Raw genomic sequence first — 23890 nt, 5'->3', positions numbered from 1 at the left:
ATTTCTATTATTAACTAAGGCCTAGATTTAGAGTTCGGCGTTAGCTGTGAAAACCAGCGTTAGAGGCTCCTAACGCTGGTTTTAGGCTACCGCCGGTATTTGGAGTCACTCAAAATAGGGTCTAACGCTCACTTTTCAGCCGCGACTTTTCCATACCGCAGATCCCCTTACGTCAATTGCGTATCCTATCTTTTCAATGGGATCTTCCTAACGCCGGTATTTAGAGTCGTTTCTGAAGTGAGCGTTAGAGCTCTAACGACAAAACTCCAGCCGAAGGAAAAAAGCAGGAGTTAAGAGCTTTCTGGGCTAACGCCGGTTCATAAAGCTCTTAACTACTGTACCCTAAAGTACACTAACACCCATAAACTACCTATGCACCCCTAAACTGAGGTCCCCCCACATCGCCGCAACTCGATTAAATTTTTTTAACCCCTAATCTGCCGACCGCCACCTACGTTATACTTATGTACCTCTAATCTGCTGCCCCTAACCCCGCCGACCCCTGTATTATATTTATTAACCCCTAACCTGCCCCCCACAACGTCGCCGCAAGCTACTTACAATAATTAACCCCTAATCTGCCGACCGCAAAGCGCCGCCACCTACGTTATCCTTATGTACCCCTAATCTGCTGCCCCTAACACCGCCGACCCCTATATTATATTTATTAACCCCTAATCTGCCCCCCTCAACGTCGCCGACACCTGCCTACACTTATTAACCCCTAATCTGCCGAGCGGACCTGAGCGCTACTATAATAAAGTTATTAACCCCTAATCCGCCTCACTAACCCTATCATAAATAGTATTAACCCCTAATCTGCCCTCCCTAACATCGCCGACACCTAACTTCAATTATTAACCCCTAATCTGACGACCGGAGCTCATCGCTACTATAATAAATGGATTAACCCCTAAAGCTAAGTCTAACCCTAACACTAACACCCCCCTAACTTAAATATAATTTAAATCTAACGAAATTAATTATCTCTTATTAAATAAATTATTCCTATTTAAAGCTAAATACTTACCTGTAAAATTAATCCTAATATAGCTACACTATAAATTATAATTATATTGTAGCTATTTTAGGATTAATATTTATTTTACAGGCAACTTTGTAATTATTTTAACCAGGTACAATAGCTATTAAATAGTTAAGAACTATTTAATAGTTACCTAGTTAAAATAATAACAAAATTACCTGTAAAATAAGTCCTAACCTAAGTTATAATTAAACCTAACACTACCCTATCAATAAATTAATTAAATAAAATACCTACCGGAATTAAGGTAGGAATATTCTGATTGGCTGATGGAATCAGCCAATCAGAATCAAGTTCAATCCGATTGGCTGATCCAATCAGCCAATCAGATTGAGCTCGCATTCTATTGGCTGTTCCGATCAGCCAATAGAATGCGAGCTCTATCTGATTGGCTGATTGGATCAGCCAATCGGATTGAACTTGATTCTGATTGGCTGATTCCATCAGCCAATCAGAATATTCCTACCTTAATTCCGATTGGCTGATAGAATCCTATCAGCCAATCGGAATTCGAGGGACGCCATCTTGGGTGACGTCATTTAACCCCTTAACGACTGAGGACGTGCAGGGTACGTCCTCAGAAAAAAGGCAGTTAATGCCTGAGAACGTACCCTGCACGTCCTCAGTGTGGAAAGCAGCTGGAAGCGATCTTGCTCGCTTCCAGCTGCTTTCCGGTTATTGCAGTGATGCCTCGATATGGAGGCATCCTGCAATAACGTTTTTAAGTAATCCGGTGCAGAGAGAGCCACTCTGTGGCCCTCTCTGCACCGGAGATCGGTGGCTACCTGCGTTGGTGGGTGGGAGCCGGACCGGGAGGCGGGTGGCGGCCATCGATGGCCATGTGGATGTGAAGGGGGGCGGGATCGTGGGCGGGGGTGGCTGGGGGCGCGCACGGGCGCGCGCGCGCGTGCACGGGAGGGTGGGGGCGGGTGCGTGCACGGGGAGGGAGCGGGTGGGAACCGCTACACTACAGAAAATGGGAAATAAAAAATATATCAAATATGTCAAACAAAAATGTAAACAATAAGCAAGGTGGTGGGGGTTAGTCTGTGGGGGGTGGGGGGGGGGGGGGAAAGCTACACTACAGAAAAAAAACAAAAAAAACAAAAAAAAAGCATTTTTTTATTGTAAACTGGGTACTGGCAGACAGCTGCCAGTACCCAAGATGGCCCCCAATAAGGCAGAGGGGAGGGTTAGAGAGCGGTTTTGGGGGGGATCAGGGAGGTTGGGGGCTAAGGGGGGGATCCTACACAGTAGCATATGTAAATATGCTAAAAAAAAAATTCATTTTTTTTTTAAAAACCCTTTTATTTTAGTACTGGCAGACTTTCTGCCAGTACTTAAGATGGCGGGGACAATTGTGGGGTGGGGGAGGGAAGGGAGCTGTTTGGGAGGGATCAGGGGGTGGGATGTGTCAGATGGGAGGCTGATCTCTACACTAAAGCTAAAATTAACCCTGCAAGCTCACTACAAACTCCCTAATTAACCCTTTCACTGCTAGCCATAATACACGTGTGAGGCGCAACAGGATTTAGTGGCCTTCTAATTACCAGAAAGCAACGCCAAAGTCATATATGTCTGCTATTTCTGAACAAAGGGGATCCCAGACAAGCATTTACAACCATTTGTGCCATAATTGCACAAGCTGTTTGTAAATGATTTCAGTGAGAAACCTAAAATTGTGAAAAATTTTACGTTTTTTTTAATTTGATCGCATTTGGCGGTGAAATGGTGGCATGAAATATACCAAAATGTGCCTAGATCAATACTTGGGGTTGTCTACTACACTACACTAAAGCTAAAATTAACCCTACAAGCTCCCTAAAAGCTCCCTAATTAACCCCTTAACTGCTGGGCATGATACACTTGTGGTGCGCAGTGGCATTTAGCGGCCTTCTAATTACCAAAAAGCAACGCCAAAGCCATATATGTGTGCTATTTCTGAACAAAGGGGATCCCAGAGAAGAATTTACAACCATTTATGCCATAATTGCACAAGCTGTTTGTAAATGATTTCAGTGAGAAACCTAAAGTTTGTGAAAAAATTTGTGAAAAAGTGAACAATTTTTTGTATTTGATCGCATTTGGCGGTGAAATGGTGGTATGAAATATACCAAAATTGGCCTAGATCAATACTTTGGGATGTCTACAAAAAAAAAATATATACATGTCAAGGGATATTCAGGGATTCCTGAAAGATATCAGTGTTCTAATGTAACTAGCGCTAATTTTGGAAAAAAATGGTTTGGAAATAGCAAAGTGCTACTTATATTTATGGCCCTATAACTTGCAAAAAAAGCAAAGAACATGTAAACATTGGGTATTTCTAAACTCAGGACAAAATTTAGAAACTATTTAGCATGGGTGTTTTTTGGTGGTTTTAGATATGTAACAGATTTTGGGGGTCAAAGTTAGAAAAAGTGTGTTTTTTTCCATTTTTCCTCATATTTTATCATTTTTTTATAGTAAATTATAAGATATGATGAAAATAATGGTATCTTTAGAAAGTCCATTTAATGGCGAGAAAAACGGTATATAATATGTGTGGGTACAGTAAATGAGTAAGAAGAAAATTACAGCTAAACACAAACACCGCAAAAATGTAAAAATAGCCTTGGTCCCAAACGGACAGAAAATGGAAAAGTGCTCTGGTCACTAAGGGGTTAAAGGAACCGTCATTTGTCGTTCAGTCATTGGCCAGGATGGATGTTACGCGGTGGAGGTCTTCAGGATGCTGCTGCTTCGCTCCGGATGGATGCCGCTTGGATGAAGACTTCAATCGGATGGAAGACCTCTTCTGGCCCGCTTGGATGAAGACTTCAGCCGGATCATGGACCTCTTCAGCCCCCCGCTTGGGCTTGGATCAGGACATCGGAGGAGCTCTTCTGGACCGATCGGTGAACCTGGTATGGTGAAGACAAGGTAGGATGATCTTCAGGGGCTTAGTGTTAGGTTTATTTAAGGGGGGTTTGGGTTAGATTAGGGGTATGTGGGTGGTGGGTTGTAATGTTGGGGGGGGTATTGTATGTTTTTTTTTACAGGCAAAAGAGCTGAATTTCTTGGGGCATGCCCCGCAAAGGGCCCTGTTCAGGGCTGGTAAGGTAAAAGAGCTTTTAAATTTATTAATTTAGAATAGGGTAGGGCATTTTTTGATTTTGGGGGTCTTTGTTATTTTATTAGGGGGCTTAGAGTAGGTGTAATTAGTTTAAAATTGTTGTAATATTTTTCTTATGTTTGTAAATATTTTTTTATTTTTTGTAACTTAGTTCTTTTTTATTTTTTGTACTTTAGTTAGTTTATGTAATTGTAGTTATTTGTAGAAATTGTATTTAATTTATTTATTGATAGTGTAGTGTTAGGTTTTATTGTAGGTAATTGTAGGTATTTTATTTAATTAATTTATTGATAGTGTAGTGTTAAGTTTAATTATAACTTAGGTTAGGACTTATTTTACAGGTAATTTTGTTATTATTTTAACTAGGTAACTATTAAATAGTTCTTAACTATTTAATAGCTATTGTACCTTGTTAAAATAATTTCAAAGTTGCCTGTAAAATAAATATTAATCCTAAAATAGCTACAATGTAATTATAATTTATAGTGTAGCTATATTAGGATTTATTTTACAGGTAAGTATTTAGCTTTAAATAGGAATAATTTATTTAATAAGAGATAATTAATTTCGTTAGATTTAAATTATATTTAAGTTAGGGGGGTGTTAGTGTTAGGGTTAGACTTAGCTTTAGGGGTTAATCCATTTATTATAGTAGCGATGAGCTCCGGTCGTCAGATTAGGGGTTAATAATTGAAGTTAGGTGTCGGCGATGTTAGGGAGGGCAGATTAGGTGTTAATACTATTTATGATAGGGTTAGTGAGGCGGATTAGGGGTTAATAACTTTATTATAGTAGCGCTCAGGTCCGCTCGGCAGATTAGGGGTTAATAAGTGTAGGCAGGTGTCGGCGACGTTGAGGGGGGCAGATTAGGGGTTAATAAATATAATATAGGGGTCGGCGGTGTTAGGGGCAGCAGATTAGGGGTACATAAGGATAACGTAGGTGGCGGCGGTTTACGGAGCGGAAGATTAGGGGTTTATAATATAATGCAGGGGTCAGCGATAGCGGGGACGGCAGATTAGGGGTTAAGAAGTGTAAGGTTAGGGGTGTTTAGACTCGGGGTACATGTTAGAGTGTTAGGTGCAGACGTAGGAAGTGTTTCCCCATAGGAAACAATGGGGCTGCGTTAGGAGCTGAACGCTGCTTTTTTGCAGGTGTTAGGTTTTTTTTCAGCTCAAACAGCCCCATTGTTTCCTATGGGAGAATCGTGCACGAGCACGTTTTTGAGGCTGGCCCCCTCCGTAAGCAACTCTGGTATCGAGAGTTGCATTTGCGGTAAAAATGCTCTACGCTCCTTTTTTGGAGCCTAACGCAGCATTTTTTTGGACTCTCGATACCAGAGTTAATTTTATGGTGCGGCCAGAAAAAAGCCCGCGTAGCGTTAACAGCCCATATACCGCCAAACTCCAAATCTAGGCCTAAGTTAATCCTTTTTAAAACTAAATACTTACCTATAAAATAAACCCTAATATAGCTACAATATAAATAATAATTATATTGTAGCTATCTTAGGATTTATTTTTATTTTACAGGCACCTTTCAATTTATTTTAACTAGGTACAATAGCTATTAAATAGTTATTAACTATTTAATAGCTACCTAGCTAAAATAAAGAGAAATTTACCTGTAAAATAAAAACTAACCTAAGTTACAATTACACCTATAATCATTAAATAAATTATTCCTATTTAAAACTAAATACTTACCTGTAAAATAAACCCTAAGATAGCTACAATATAATTAATAATTACATTGTAGCTATCTTAGGATTTATATTTATTTTACAGGTAACTTTCTATTTATTTTAGCTAGTTAGAATAGTTATTACATAGTTATTAACTATTTAATAACTACCTAGCTAAAAGAAATACAAAATTACCTGTAAAATAAATCCTAACCTAAGTTACAATTAAACCTAACACTACACTATCATTAAATTAATTAAAGAAACTACCTACAAATAACTACAATTAAATACAATTACATAAACTAACTAAAGTACAAAAAATAAAAAAGCTGTTACAAAAAATAAAAAAAATAAGTTACAAACATTTTAAAAAATATTACAACAATTTTAAGCTACTTACACCTAATCTAAGCCCCTTAATAAAATAACAAACCCCCCAAAATTAAAAAATGCCCTTCCCTATTCTACATTAAAAAAGTTCAAAGCTCTTTTACCTTACCAGCCCTTAAAAGGGCCTTTTGTGGGGGCATGCCCCAAAGAGTTCAGCTCTTTTGCCTGTAAAAGAAAAATACAACCCCCCCAACATTAAAACCCACCACCCACATACCCCTAATCTAACCCAAACTCCCCTTAAAATAACCTAACACTAATCCCCTGAAGATCATCCTACCTTTAGTCGTCTTCACTCAGCCGAGCCACCGATGGAACTGAAGAGGACATCCGGACCGGCAGAAGTGATCATCCAAGGGGCGCTGAAGAAATCTTCCATCCGATGAAGTGATCCTCCAAGCGGCACTGAAGAAATCTTCCATCCGGGCGAGGTCATCTTCCAAGAGGCGCTGAAGAAGTCTTCTATCCGGGCGATGTCATCTTCCAAGCCGGGTCTTGAATCTTCATCCCGCCGACGCGGAACATCCTTCTTTCCCGATGGACTACCGATGAATGAAGGCTCCTTTAAGGGATGTCATCCAAGATGGCGTCCCTTCAATTCCAATTGGCTGATAGGATTCTATCAGCCAATCGGAATTAAGGTAGAAAAATTCTGATTGGCTGATAGAATCAGCCAAACAGATTCAAGTTCAATCCGATTGGCTGATCCAATCAGCCAATCAGATTGAGTTTGCATTCTATTGGCTGTTCCGATCAGCCAATAGAATGCAAGCTCAATCTGATTGGCTGATTGGATCAGCCAATCGGATTGAACTTGAATCTGTTTGGCTGATTCCATCAGCCAATCAGATTTTTCTACCTTAATTCTGATTGGCTGATAAAATCCTATCAGCCAATCTGAATTGAAGGGACGCCATCTTGGATGACGTCCCTTAAAGGAGCCTTCATTCGTCGGTAGTCCGGCGGGAAAGAAGGATGTTCCGCGTCGGCGAGATGAAGATTCAAGACCCGGCTTCGAAGATGACCTCGCCCGGATAGAAGACTTCTTCAGCGCCTCTTGGAAGATGACCTCGCCCGGATGGAAGATTTCTTCAGTGCCGCTTGGAGGATCACTTCATCGGATGGAAGATTTCTTCAGCGCCCCTTGGATGATCACTTCTGCCGGTCCGGATGTCCTCTTCAGTTCCATCGGTGGCTCGGCTGAGTGAAGACGACTAAAGGTAGGATGATCTTCAGGGGATTAGTGTTAGGTTATTTTAAGGGGGGTTTGGGTTAGATTAGGGGTATGTGGGTGGTGGGTTTTAATGTTGGGGGGGGTTGTATTTTTCTTTTACAGGCAAAAGAGCTGAAATCTTTGGGGCATGCCCCCACAAAAGGCCCTTTTAAGGGCTGGTAAGGTAAAAGAGCTTTGAACTTTTTTAATGTAGAATAGGGTAGGGCATTTTTTTATTTTGGGGGGGTTTGTTATTTTATTAGGGGGCTTAGATTAGGTGTAAGTAGCTTAAAATTGTTGTAATATTTTTTTAAATGTTTGTAACTTATTTTTTTTTATTTTTTGTAACTTAGCTTTTTTTATTTTTTGTACTTTAGTTAGTTTATGTAATTGTATTTAATTGTAGTTATTTGTAGGTAGTTTCTTTAATTAATTTAATGATAGTGTAGTGTTAGGTTTAATTGTAACTTAGGTTAGGATTTATTTTACAGGTAATTTTGTATTTCTTTTAGCTAGGTAGTTATTAAATAGTTAATAACTATTTAATAACTATTCTAACTAGCTAAAATAAATACAAAGTTACCTGTAAAATAAATATAAATCCTAAGATAGCTACAATGTAATTATTAATTACATTGTAGCTATCTTACGGCTAGATTTGGAGTTTGGCGGTAGATGGGTTGCTAACGCCACGCGTGTTTTATGTCTAACGCACGGCATTGTTTGACTCCGGTATTTAGAGTTCAAATAAGACCATCTAACGATGCTCTTAACGCGTGTATGTCACACGTGTAATCCTGCCCGCGTTAGACAGTCTCCCATAGAGATCAATGGGAAAGGCAAAAAATAGATTTTTTTCACCTAACACTCGATCTCGCGAGAATACGCACAGCTCGGTCATATGACGCATACCACATCATGCACAACAATAACACGCCGCAAATGTCACAACAACAATTAATCAACAAAGCACACAAGCATTACACATTCACAAGCGGGGGAATTTGTAATAAAATTTTATACGGGGAATACGCATATACTTTAAGATGCGGAAAATCGCAAAATAACAACAAGGATTAAAAAAGATATACATACACTAGAAAAAAAATCGCATTCAATATCACTATATATTATGACAAACATACATATACAACACTTCACGAAGAACACACCATCGCAAATTCACATTTAAAAAGAATACTATTGTACAATGAAAGAGAAAACGACCACTATGACATCATCGCATTCTACACATTCCACAAATACCAACTCTAAATGAGCATGCGCAAATTCACACACTTAATACACATTGCAATAATATTAATTGCTAATAAAGCACACCTGAACACTATTTACAACGGAAATTGGGACATCATTAAACATTTACACAGGGTATATAAGCACCACACAAGCAGGGCTTCTTTGACTGTGTTGCTGTTGGGTCTTTGGAGATTGGAGGTTTAAGATTAGAGAGTTTGAGAATTTTTGAGAGTGAGTTAGTGTTAGCGTGAGAGAGTGAGTGAGTTAGTGGGAGTTAGTGGGAGTGGGAGAGAGTCTGTTAGTGGGAGCGTGAGTGAGTTAGTGGGAGTTATTAGTGAGAGTTGTTAGTGGGAGCGTAAGTTACTGGTAGTTAGTGAGAGTTAGTGGGAGTGTTTGTTAGTGAGAATTAGTAGTAGTGTGAGTTAGCGAGCGAGTGATTTTTCTGTACACTTAACACATTTGCACGCAAACACATTCAATACATACATACACTTATCAATAACACTACATACACTCCATACCCCCTACCCCCTCATACTACACTCCATACCCCATTCCTTGTAGTCCCATTCCCTTTCATCCCATTTACTCTTATCCCATACCCCATACCCATCCCATACCCATCCCCTAGTTACATTTAGTTTACATATCCTCCTTTTAGTCTTCTTCTTCTTTTCGTTATTTAAATACTCCTTACCCTCTTTGTTTTTTTACATCCCTCTCACACTTTAAGCACCTTTTTTGTCTTTTTAGTTCTTTATTTTGACCCCCTTTCATTTCATCACACTCACTTTTTGTTTGATTATTTGGGGTTTAGTTTAGGGAAGAGATGGAGGCCAGGCAGGGGACAGGTAGAGGGGGGAGTAGAGGGAGGGGGAGAGGAACAGGGCAGGAAGGGGGGCAGGAAGCGGGGGTGGAAGCGGTGGGTGGACCCAGCCACTTGGTTCAAGATGACCAAGTGGCTGGGCCCAGTGGCGGTCAGAGTAGGGCTTCACAGTCCGGGAAACAGAGGGCATCATCACAGGGGAAGGCCAAGGCGACTAGGGAGGCGAGGTTTACGATGGAGGAGAAGGAGGCCCTCGTAGAGGCCTATATGGCCAGGCATAGGAGGCTGCAGCACCAAAAGACAACCCCGACTGACAGGAGGAGGCTCTGGAATGAGATCAGGAATGCAGTCAATGCAGTGGGTGGCCGGAACCGAGATATGGATTCGATCAAACATCGCTACCGGGACTGTAAACAGGAACTCAAAAAAAAGTTAGGTCTGGAGGCACGACATGCCGCAGGAACCGGTGGCGGACCTGCCCTTGAAATCGAGTACTGCTGATGGGAGGAAATGTTGCGGCCCAGCATCTCCGAGGTGGAAGTAGTCGGTATCGGAGGAATTGATACCGGGAACCTGCCACTCTCATCTGACGGTAAGCTCATTGAACAATAATTTCACATACGAATGTATTTCAATGGACACTATACGCAAACATTTACTTTCATGATTGAGGTAGCGAATACAATTTGACAAAACATTCAAATGTACTTAAATTACCTAATTTGAATCCTTCTTGAGATATATTTTAAGGAAGAAATAGCCATGCACACGGTGAAACAATCACAGGAGGCAGCTATATTCAGCTAACAATCAGCATCTTCTAAGCATATTTAGATATGCTTTTCAGCAAAGAATATCCAGAGAATTAAGAAAATTAGATAAGAAAAGTACATTCGAAAGTTGATAAAAAATGTATGCTTCTAAATCATGAAAGATAAAACATTGGGTTTCATGTGTTAAGGATCCGATTAATGCTATAACGTTGTTTACACGCATTCAATTACTTTGCGGTTACATCAGTATCTAGGCTATAGGTTAGGTGTGCATTTAAACAGACTGAAAACAAACACTAAAACATTCATATTGACCAGATATCACAAACACGGTTTATGAAAAAGCTGAAATCGTATTGATTGTTTGTTAGATTTCTAAGTGGATTAATGATTCTGCATTTGTAATTGTATCGTAAGCTAAGTCATTTAAAGCTTGATTTTCTAATATGCTAATATATACATTTTTCTTTTTTTTGTTTTTTTAATATACAGAGTCTGGGGAGGAGGCAGCACAGGAAACACAGCCTCATGCATCCCCCCGGGATGAGAGTGGTGGGGAGGAATTTCCACTTCGGAGGGAAGAGGCCCCCCGTGACGAAGAGCGCACGGGAGATGATGAAGAGGCCCCGGAAGCACAGGAGGATCCCGCGGAACCCGAGGCACCTCAATAACCCGCACACCGCCGTGCACGGGCACCCCGCCGTGCACGGGTACAACAACAAGCACAACAAGAGGAAATAGCGGAGGTGCGGGTTCTACTGGACTACATAGACCAGATGCATACCTCCCGGATAGAAAATATCGAAGGACGCAACAGAATACTTGATGGCCAAAATCAAATTATTCAAGGACAAAATCAAATCATCACCATACTTAATCAAATTGAAGAAGGACAAACCAGAATATTTCAGCTTCACCAAGAAATGTTCACTTTTTTCCGGGAGGCGCATGCTGGTCTACCTCCTGGTCCGCCTCTTGTTGCTGGGCCTCTTGTTGCTGGGACTCTTGTTGCTGGGCCATCTCCTCCTGCCGGCACATCTCCTCCTGCCGGCCCATCTCCTCCTGCTGGGCCATCTACTCCTCCTCATCCATCTACTCCTCCTCATCCATCTTCTCCTCCTCATCCATCTTCTCCTCCTCATCCATCTTCTCCTCCTCATCCATCTTCTCCTCACCTTGGTCGTCCCAGTACTCTTCCTTCCACTCTTCCCACAACAGCTCCAAGGAGAACTCTTCGGAGTCGGCAGTTGCCTCTCCCAGAGCCTCAGCCCCGTGGGAAGAGGGGAAGGAAGAGGAAGTAAGTATTTTTTTTCATCTTTACTGGTTTTTTTAATTTAATGTGTAATGGATAGGTATGTGATGATGTGGTTTTCATACACTTGTGGACCACACTCTGTATATAATCGACTTCTATGGGACCGGGTCCATGGAGGGAGATTGTTTGCAGAGTGTGGGTTATAAGTGTGTGAAAACCACATCATCACATACCTATCCTTGTTCATGATATTGATTGGTTTCTGTGATGTGATGTCCAAACTGTTTCCCGAATCGCAAACAAAATTACCATTACAATTATCCATGATGGCATATTACTGTTTGAATGCCAATAACACAGCTTAAAGGGACAGTCAGAAAATTATTGATTACAAAGAAAATACTGTATTACGCATTATAAAGTTGGAAACAACAAAACATGGAGAAATACGTGTGACTTATGTGCTTACCCTTGTATCTCTGACTATGAAAAATGACCACTTATTTGTTGTTCAGACATAACAACATTTTAGATATCAATGATCAATACATGGTCAATAATATGCTGTATGAGCACAAGGTTTTACATATACAAATGCTATCCAAATGCCCTCTAGTGCTCAAATTGTATAATGATTACAAGCACTCTTCAAGATCGAAGAAATGAGTACACCAACCTCATAGGTTTAGCTAGCAATTTTAAATAAACACAGACAAATGTTCAATTGTTGAGAAACATTTGATATCATTGATATTACATAATTGACTTTTAGAATAATGCAAAACATTATTTGTTTTCGAAACTGTCCCTTTAACAACATTACATATGCTAACACATATTTGAAGTTTGTTGGTATATCTACATGTACTTTGTGAAAAAATAAATATTGAAATCACATTTATATTGACGTGTTAAATAAAGTCTGTTTTCTTTAAGAGACATTATTGTGTTAATATTTTATTGTAAAGACATTTGTTTGAACAATGAATATGGTTTAAAGTCCTTTTAGGAGAGGGGGGGGGGTGAAAATATGCTAACAATAATATATTTGAAGATTAAACAATGTGGATCTCATACATGATACAAAAAACAACATTTGCATTCAAGGGACAGTATACTATATTTTTAACAGAACTGTATGTAATAGACACTACTACAAACAACAAGATTAACATATACTGATATTAATATTACAAAGCTTCAAACACTTGAAAATAAAATAGGGTTAGCTATATTGAAAATATAGATGAACCCCCATTACAACCGTAAAACAAGACAATACCCCATCATTAACATATGAAAAGACCCTTTACACAAACTGGAGAAAGCTGGAGATGGTACTCACATGAAACTCAGAGGCTTTGCGAGGAGTCAGAAAATTACTTACATTTTCGTAGAACAGAAGAAAAAATAAACGTATTGGTTAAACAATGGACTATCTAACTAGAGACAAAATCAAAGCTTTTGATTAATAATGTGAGTGTCTAATGAACCTTTAATAAAATATACAACGAAATTACATTTAGAAGAAGTCGGCATCATATATTTAGCATATGATAAATATAAATGCATATTGATTACTTTATTCAAACACAATAGCGCATATTTATTAATTAGATATCTTTAACATTAAACACAACAGTCATTTTTCAGAAAAAGGAACATTGTTGACAAACATATTAAACATGGACTATAGAGATTTGCACTTGCCTCGAAATATCATATGCATGAAAACATTTTGCTTTCGTTCGTTTATTCAACCAGACATCCAGCAAAAGAGAATGTGTTGGTCTTTATCAGCTACGGGTCAACAATGTAACATGATGCAAATAATACATATTCGCAAGGTTTTTAAAATTGGCTGCAGTCACAAACGTTTTTAACGTGCACAAATATTGCGGGACTACGTAATCCAATCAGACGTTTTTTTACCTTTGCATGTGACGTCTTAACATGGCGCTTCCTTGATCACGTAAGAACGCCATCCAATGAAAGGCACATTCTTGATCACGTAAGAACACCAAAAAAAAGGCGCATCCTTGATCGCGTTAAAACGCCATCCAATGAAAGGCACATTATTGATCACGTAAGAACGCCCCAAAAAAAAGGCGCATCCTTGATCGCGTTAAAACGCCACCCAATGAAAGGCACATTATTGATCACGTAAGAACGCCCAAAAAAAAGGCACATCCTTGATCGCGTCAAAACGCAATCCAATAAAAGGCACATTCTTGATCACGTAAGAACGTCAGTCAATACAAGGAATCATTGGACAGCCTGGCAGGTGACGTCTTAAGCAACATGGCGCATCCGAGATCGCAGAAAAAACGCAGACAATACAAGGACTCAGTGACATCTTGGCATATCACTAAGAAACGTATTTATATTTTAGGAACTAGTATGTGTCTAGATTGCTATCTAGGAATGTCACCAAATCATGATTCATCTTTTCGGACTTGACTGTCCCTTGAACTATAGCTATGGTGTATATCTTTAACATTTAAAAGATACACATGAGAAATACATATGCCATTGATGTTTTAAGATATGTTTGGATTGTTGTGGAATAACAATAGTTATACATGGATTGATTAAACGTGTCATTTATTCAAGTTTAATTATTGTCAGCCTACCTATAACCATATATGGGAGGAGAAGTATTTTGTTAACATCTTTGTTAACAAATATTCATCATCTAAATTATTTGCATTACACACAGAGATTTATTTGGTTACACTTTTACAATAATATAGAATTGAAAATGAAATACATGTGCTGTCAACATTACAATAAGATTGTTTATTAATAAGATTATATGTCCTTGTTCATGTAAAAAGGACAAAAACGCTTTAGAAATGGAAATACATTCATTAACAATTGTGCTCACCATCACTTAAAGGGACATTATTTTGTTTTTAAAAAGAGCATACACATAGATAATACTATTTCAATAAAATGAACACTTTACAGGGATTATATCATTGTATCAATACTCAGATCATTTGGTAAAGGTGCATCAATTCATGCAGAGTTTCTAAATACACACATGGATCTGAACATTGAAATATACATATATACACAAATAACAATCTATATATACATATATAAAACAATTACTATGCTAATCATAATCAGGCAATGATAAAGCTAAGAGAAAAATATATAAAGACAAATAATAAGATTACATTGGAGATGTTAATCTTAAAGTCATTTACTATTGTCTTACATATATGATTTTATTATTACAAATATATTTGGTAGGTCCCTTTACGGATCAACAACATAAACTAGAGCTTTCAAAAAATAACATGAAGAATCAGGACAAAGATTCGTGAAATAAAATGTATTTTATTAGTATGTAAGAAAACATACACAACGTTTATAAATAATCTTGTAAAAATAAGGAATATATGAGCCATATGACAAGGTAACACAGTGCATCACAGTCCATGAAGAGAGTTGCCAAGGGCCAGCATAGCCCCATTGGTGACATATGACAAGGTAACACAGTGCATCACAGTCCATGAAGAGAGTTGCCAAGGGCCAGCATAGCCCCATTGGAGACATATGACAAAGTAACACAGTGCATCACAGTCCATGAAGAGAGTTGCCAAGGGCCAGCATAGCCCCATTGGAGACATATGACAAGGTAACACAGTGCATCACAGTCCATGAAGAGAGTTGCCAAGGGCCAGCATAGCCCCATTGGAGACATATGACAAGGTAACACAGTGCATCACAGTCCATGAAGAGAGTTGCCAAGGGCCAGCATAGCCCCATTGGAGACATATGACAAGGTAACACAGTGCATCACAGTCCATGAAGAGAGTTGACAAGGGCCAGCATAGCCCCATTGGTGACATATGACAAGGTAACACAGTGCATCACAGTCCATGAAGAGAGTTGCCAAGGGCCAGCATAGCCCCATTGGAGACATATGACAAGGTAACACAGTGCATCACAGTCCATGAAGAGAGTTGCCAAGGGCCAGCATAGCCCCATTGGAGACATATGACAAGGTAACACAGTGCATCACAGTCCATGAAGAGAGTTGCCAAGGGCCAGCATAGCCCCATTGGAGACATATGACAAGGTAAAAGAGTGCAACAGGCACAACAATAAACTTTTAAAAAGGCCAAATGGCAACAATAAAAAAACAAAATCAACATGTGGACGGAGGATTCTTATCTGCCACCATGGAGCATCTCCAGATCCTCCACTTACTGGTCATCCTCTTCATCGTCCTGTGCATGTCCAGCTCCAGATTCAGGCCTTGAACTTAATCTCATAATTGCATGCAGAGTCAAGTCCTGAACCCGGAGCTGGGCCTGCATGGTGTCGTTCATCCCTCTCAGGACAGCTGCGTTCCTCAACACGGCCTGCTCTACTCTTGCTATACCTTCTAGCATGAGCCATGCTGAGTCACAGCCTAAAATAAAGAATACATTAAATATTAAGGATAATTACACAACAGACAAAAAATTTTTACAACATACATTGTCATCATAAAGACAAATAATTCTTTACATCAATTATTTTACATTTATTCTTTACACATGAATTAGGTTATTCAGACAGACAGAAATCATTAAAGGGACATTTAACTCAAACATGTTGTCCCCTTTAATTGGTTTTAGATGATCCACTTATACAGCTTGAGTGTATCAAATCTTGTTAAAGGATTTACATTGTACTTACATTAGCAATTTAAAAATTAAAATTATACTGTGGTAGGCACACCTATCCTTAAACATTTTGGCATTGAGGACAAGCTGTGTAAACATAGCAACCTGAAGAAATTACATTCCCACTGGGTTAGACAAGAGATAATGTATCAACATTTGTACATAAATTGTTGGATCCAAGTAGTGGTGATTGTTATATGTAGTGATATCCAATTAAAGGGACACTGAACCTAAATATTTAATGGACTGATTCAGATAGAGCATGACATTACAAATCTTTAAAACTTACACATATTCATTAAATGTTTTAATTCTCTAGCTAGATTTTGAATGCAAGAATGTTGCTTTTTATGGAAGCCAATATTTGTTTATCAACTTTGTTTGTCCCTGCTGGTTGATGGATACATTCATCCAACAATAAAGAAATGATGGCCAGAATTATTTTATTGTTTAAACTAATTATAGGAATTTCTTTGTTTCAAAAAAAATATCAAGAGAATGAAGAATAATTCATAAGAGTAGTAAATTATAAATTTGATTAACATTGCATGCTGGATTGGAATCACAATTTAAAAAATTTAACTTCACTGTACCTTTAAGTATCTTATAACGTGTATTTTGAATGATACTTACAGCTGTGCCTGGGAAGGACAATCCGACACCCAGGACAATGAAGGTTGAGACAGGGGGGAGGGATGGGATTGGCTTGGGGAGGGATGGGAGTGGCTTGGGGAGGGATGTTAATGTCTTGGGGAGGGGTGAGCTGCCGCTCCGGGGTAGGCCGTACAGCTGGGGAGTGGGGAGTTTGGGTCTGGGCAGCTGTACGGGCCATAATACGGGGAGAGCGGCGAAGGGGGGTGTAGGGGCGTTTTTTGGGAGGGACAGGATATGAACTATGGGAAGGGCCGGCAGTGGTCTGGGCATGGTCAGGAGTCTGGTCATGGGCAGGGGTCTGGGTCTGTGCAGGGGTCTGGCCATGGTCAGGGGTCTGTGCATGGGGAGGGGTCTGTGACTGGGCAGGGGCGGAAACCAGATGACCAGAAGTGGTGGATCCATCTGAAAATTTAAAGAAAATATATTAACATCTCATACATCCTGACATCAAATCAACGCATTTCAAATTGATTATGTTTTCAATATACTTCGAAGTGTGTTTGAATTTGTAAACAATTCTGAAATGAGGATATGGTATGTATATAGGCACTCAGATGAATATCAATGACTGTCTGTACAATTATAACATTATTATTGTGTTTTGGCCTGGAATATGCATGTGACATAATGATGTCATGAATTTTACATATTTTCTATTCAAAATATTTCATGCTGCCTGATATAGAAAGGGGGCAGTAGTGTATTTGAACAGACAAATAATATTCCTTTTTAAAGTGCAAAAGATGTAGACTTTGAATGTCTTCAATTAAATTATTTCAAATAAACAAACATGTTGGAAACATGATAGATATATTTCACATACCATTAGACTCCAAGGCAGCCTCTTCCTCCTCCGTCACATATGTTAAATCAATCTCTGTAAAACATAACATGTTGTGTACACGTTAACAACAGATATTATAACATATGTTACTGTTGGTCAAAGACACACATCAATGTTGCATTAAAGATATACACACCCAAAGTTATGATTTACATCATTTTGATGGAGCATACAAATTACATTATATTTGTTATTCTCAATGATTCATATTTTCGATGTATTGTTTGGATTAATGTAAAAATCATAAAAGCATAGTACATAGAACATTTAAGATTTCTCATGTGTGTATCACTTGATGACTGTTGTAAAAAAAGAACATGGAAACAAACATATGTTATACATCTTCTGAATAACAAATGTGGAGACTAATAAAGTTGAAATTATTAATCGTTCAATATTAAAAGAAAATTAATATATAATCAGAAGAGACAATCTTATTTTTTTTTCTAATGTTATGCTTCATCAGAATCATGATCATAATATTGATTAGCAATACACCTTCAATTACATATAAATGAGTCAATGGACTTACCAGGAGACCGCAAAGGCGGCTCTATGTCACTGCTGGATTCCTGTGGGCTCACCACACCAACTCTCTCTATGAATGATATAGATATATATTATGAAACACATTTGGGATATCACTAAATCACATCTGTCTCGAATTTTACCATTAATCAACTTTAAAATGTGAAGAATAGAGCAGTCATTACACCAGAAAATGCTTGATTGAATCAAGGGGATTCTGTTAAATATTCTGTATTGAACATATGTTTAATGTCAGACTATATTAGACATCAAAATCATCTCATACGATGCTATTGCATATCTAAATATACCCATTGATCAATGTTCTTAAAAGAATACACACAAACCACATTTTGAAGAGCATCTGTTGACAAATCTAAACAAACACATGTGTCACATCGAGCCATTTGTGCAATGTACAGTAATCTTGTTTAGGACACAACACATATTTATCACAATACAAAACAAAATTGATTATTACAAATGTGTAATCATGGTGCTGTTAGAGTATGCAGATATCTATAAAGTAACTCCAACAGAGAATATGTGAATTATATATCAATATTGTTTAATCAAAAGAATGTAAAGATGAATGAATCTATTTTGTCTTAAAGGGACACTGACATGATTAATTTAAATCATTGATTTCTATGTTCAAACTGTTCAAAATGATTTAACATTGACTCCTATTATAATTAGAATGTTGCTAGATTTTAATCTTAAAGGCAGATAAGCAATATTGGATTCAATAAATATTGTTTGTTGAAGGTATCCACCAATCATCAATAAAAACCCAGGTTGGTCAACCAAAATTTAGATGCACATAAACGTACTTTCTTGATTTTAAAATACATTTAGCAATAGAATATGTCACATATGATGATAGTATTATATTTTTATGTTTATTAATATTGCATACTGTATCTGAATGACTACATTAATAATTGTAGCTCAGTATCCCTTTAATCTAAAATTAAATTGATTCGACAATGTTGTTGTTAATGAATTATCTACTCCATATGTTGATGTAATGAATGGTATTGAGCATGCAATTCAAATCTAATATGTTATTTAAGGATATCCGAAGAATTATTTAATTTTCATCTATTAAAGAGACATTACATATAAATATTGAACAATGTGGATTTAGTATGTAATGTTCTGTCCATGTTTCTAAGACAAATGTCAATTAAAAAGAGACATACCATACTGTGACAAGCCCTGGCTTGAGGATCCAGCAGCCACATCCATATCTGTAATATATTAAATGAGGATTGCATATCATTAATACTAATCATGCCATGTTTAAAAACTTTACATTATTAACAAATCAATTTAAAAATATTAATCCTTTGGTAGTCCCATGAGTTAATTGTTTCCTCAATTAAATTAATGATAAATATATCCTGGACTCTTATTTTCAATCAGTTGTGTTGTTTACTGTATCTTTAATAATTTCTGGTTGTTATTTCATAATCATCAATTGATGGCCATATGTTATAATTTATTTGTATTCTTCGTTTTTTATTAGCTATAATATTGAAAATAAGAATACTGTATTCTTCACTAATATAAGAATTCACATTTAATTTTGACCAACATGTGTAAAGCAATGCCACTTACATCAAAGCCATGTTAACGTGGATGAGAAACTCCATTTTCGCGATCATTGCGCAATGATTCCAAGCGGAATTACGCATCCGTCATTTGAACAACATGTATAAAGCAATGCCACTTTACAGCAAAGCCATGTTAACGTGGATGCGAAATTCCATTTTCGCGATCATTGCGCAATGATTCCAAGCGGAATTACGCATCCGTCATTTGAACAACATGTATAAAGCAATGCAACTTACAGCAAAGCCATGTTAACGTGGATGAGAAATTACATTTCCGCTCTGTGACGCATATTCTGTAGAGCGCAAGAAACATCATTCCTATTTCATGTGTCACTAATCTAAAATCAGATATCTAAACATCATATGTAGTGTATGTTGTGAGATCTGTATAGGTTTAGTATCTGACTATATACACATTTTTTGATTATAAAAAAATAAATAAGATATTATATGAAGTTGGATAATTACCTGGTTCAGATTCTCTATCTCCTCCCAGGCCACCGGACGGAGAAGCATCTGCCCTGTCCCCCGCGTCAGGACTTTCAGATCCCGCAGCTGGGAGGGAAGAAGAGGAGGCCGAGGATGGCGAGGATCGAAATCTTTTGGGGACCCGGAGATTGAGGAGCTCGCATAAAGTCACCTCATAAGGGAGTAGGTACAGTTTCCTCGGGGCCTTTCTTTGGCCCCCTCTTTTACGGGCTTGTACCCAGTCCCTTATGAGGTTGACTTTTTTGGATAAACGCAACCTCATATCTCCGAATCTCCTCATGATCTGATCCTGGGTCCTCTGGACGTCACACACCAATCTAACCGCATTGGTGATAGACTCCCAGAGGGCCTTCTTAACAGGCGCATCTGTCGAGCTCCTCTTGTTCCCAAACAGCTGGGGATAAAAGTCCTTGACGGCGTGGACCAGTGCAGAGCTCTCCTCCTTGGTGAACCTGGGAACTGACATGCCTGCTGGGTTGTAGAATATATGTATGGATATAATATATACTGCCTGCAGGCATTAGAGAACTGACAAAGATGGCAACGTGTAATGGACTTTTATATGGTGAAGTAAACATGAGATGCACCATGGGACAAGTTATCTGTACATCTGATTGGATAAAAGTTTGAAATATTGTTAGAATGTCTGTGAGACCATCCTGACTCAAGTTGTGTTTGTGTGATGAACTCTGATTGGCCGTTCCTTAATGTTTCATATCTTAGTAACTTCCTTACACATACCGCTTGGTGGTGCTGTTACTTCATTTTTCATGTAGACTTATTTGTAACTCATGGGCCTGTCATGCGGATATGTGTGACGCAGATTTAATATCCGTGATCCGTTAAATATTAATGATTAAATACTCTTTAAAATCTAATACTGTCACATTATTAAATGTTGTCGACATTTCTCGGTTTAATAACGGTCTGTTTCTTTAATACAAATACACATTTAATATTGTATGTCTTTATTGTTCTTTAAATAAATTTATTGACTTATTGTGAAGTATTGACATTGCTCTATTAAATGTATTTATAATGCACATTGATTGTGTGCTATTGCGTGACATTAGACTCTAATGTTTAAAGATGAAAATATGGTGTTTCAAGATGCGTTTCCCACGCAATATTTCTTAATGTTCAAATTCCGGTTAGAATGTCAGTAAATTTGATAATCTGTTTATAAATGTTAAACTACAGGTTTGTTATTAGCAAATAAACCTCGAGCTTGTATTTCTCTGAAGTGCTCATATATGTTATTGTGCAATGGCGTCTTTAGTTTTAAATAGACATTACAAACAAACAATTGTATCAAATGATCTGTAGAGATAGAAGATTGTTTAGACTTTAAAATCTAAATCAATTTATCTTAGTATTTATATATCCTCAACAGAAGAAATTTAAATGCACATGGTTGAGCCAATCACATAAGGCATCTCTGTGCATCCACCAATCTTCATCTACTGAGCCGATCTCGATATGGTTTTCAAGCAAAGTATGTCAAGATAGGAAGATAAGTAAATACACTATTTAAAGCTCTTAAAGGGACACTGTCCAAACAAATTTAGCATTGGTGATTGAGCATGAAATGTTAATCAACTTTATTATTTAATCCGATTATCAAATGTTAACAGTTATCTTGTTATGTTTCTTTGCAAATCAATAATGATATTTTATATTACGGACAATTGTTTAAAAAAAACCTGGGTTGTCCTTATTATTATTATTATTATTCCAAACAAAACAAGCAAGTTCTGTCCAGAGTACTGAAGCAAATAAATTATCTATTTAATGCCTTATTTTTAAAGTAATGATAGCAACATCACAAGGAGCATTCATAATATGAGACAAGTTTTAAAGTTGATTAAAATAGTATACTCATTCAGAATGTATAAATCATTATTTTTTTAACTGTCTACCTTTGAGTATATTTTGAGTTCATGTCCCTTTAAAGAAACATTTCACAATAATGCTTAAAATATCATAAACCTAGGCACCTTCCTTTTGCTAAATTAGTCTAACATATGAGTAAAGCAAATTTAGATTAACTTCTATATTGTTTTACACACTGACTGAAATATATTTATTAAAGGAGGTATTTTGGAGCCTTCAGCTTAGAGGGACATTAAGCTATATGTTATGTATGCATTTTGTATAATATTCTTATATTTGACCAACTTAATATGTTTTGTTATTCAATCATTATATTGTAATTATATATATATATATATTCTTGGATTAAATACATCTCTACATAGGCTATTTTGATGCTGATTGTTTTTTGCATATAGATGCCTTATGTAATTGACTAAGATATGTGCATTGATGTATTTTTTGAAAAGTATATTTAAAGACTGAATGTAATTCTATAGTACTTTCTAAATATGTTGAAATTCTTGTATGATATTTTTAAAAAATCTATACACAATATACTTTGTGAATGTCCCTTTAAGGACCCAAACATTTGGAATTTTGATTTAACATTGACAAAATAAACTAAAGGGGAATTAAAATTCTATATAGATATTTGATGTCTAACCCAAGAGGTAAGATTTTAAAATATACATAATATTACTAAGTATAGTTAAATGACTCCACTAGAAAATTACATAGATTAATCTGGCATCCAATAACTAGCTTGTGAAAAATATCAACTTAAATGACCTACCATTTATAAATGTAAAAATTAAAAGAATTTAGAAAATAATGTTTTGAGATACCTAAGGAAGATACAAGATCTTATAAAATTAATTTTACATTCAACAACACTGTCACTTTAATGTAATTGAACCACTTCACCTTCTTAAAAGTTAAAATAAAAAACTTTTGACTACATATCCAAAATTAATTTAATATCTACATTTTCAAAAGAAAAGCATCGAAGGATCTCACTCCCCAATTAATGTTCTAAAAGATATTTTAATGTAATATTCTCGGAATCAGTTGATTTTATAATATTAATGCATTATTTGATCTTATGCATGTGCTTGTCAAATAGCCAACTACCAGTCATGGGAGTCCAACTTTTATTTATTGACAGATTATATTGATATTTAGTAGAATCTGTTCAAAAGAATGTATTTAATAATAAAATGTTTATTATTAACATGTAAAAATAAAAAAGAATAAGTTTATCTAAAAACTAAAAATATTCCTTGAAGTCATCAGATGCCAATCTGAAATGACAAATAAAAAAATAGAACAAAGTTAATACACACGTTGTCAAATATTCATAAAATACATTTAAAATCATCTTGTGTCTATGCTCTAACTTTGTTCAACATTTTTTAAAGATAATTATTAAATTGATTTAAAAGAAATGAAATACATACACCATTATATTGTTGAATCAAAATTCTATTTAAATATCCAAATTTCAAATAATACATAATAATGTATATCACATTTCAACAATATATGTATGCTGAACATAAATGTAATATTTCATGTCCATTCAAATACCTCTATATCAACTATAATATGTATTCCTTTTTCGGATTGTGATCC

This window comes from Bombina bombina, chromosome 4 (assembly GCF_027579735.1).
Source record: "Bombina bombina isolate aBomBom1 chromosome 4, aBomBom1.pri, whole genome shotgun sequence".
NCBI lineage: Eukaryota > Metazoa > Chordata > Amphibia > Anura > Bombinatoridae > Bombina > Bombina bombina.
Note: the sequence above shows the minus strand (reverse complement) of the source record.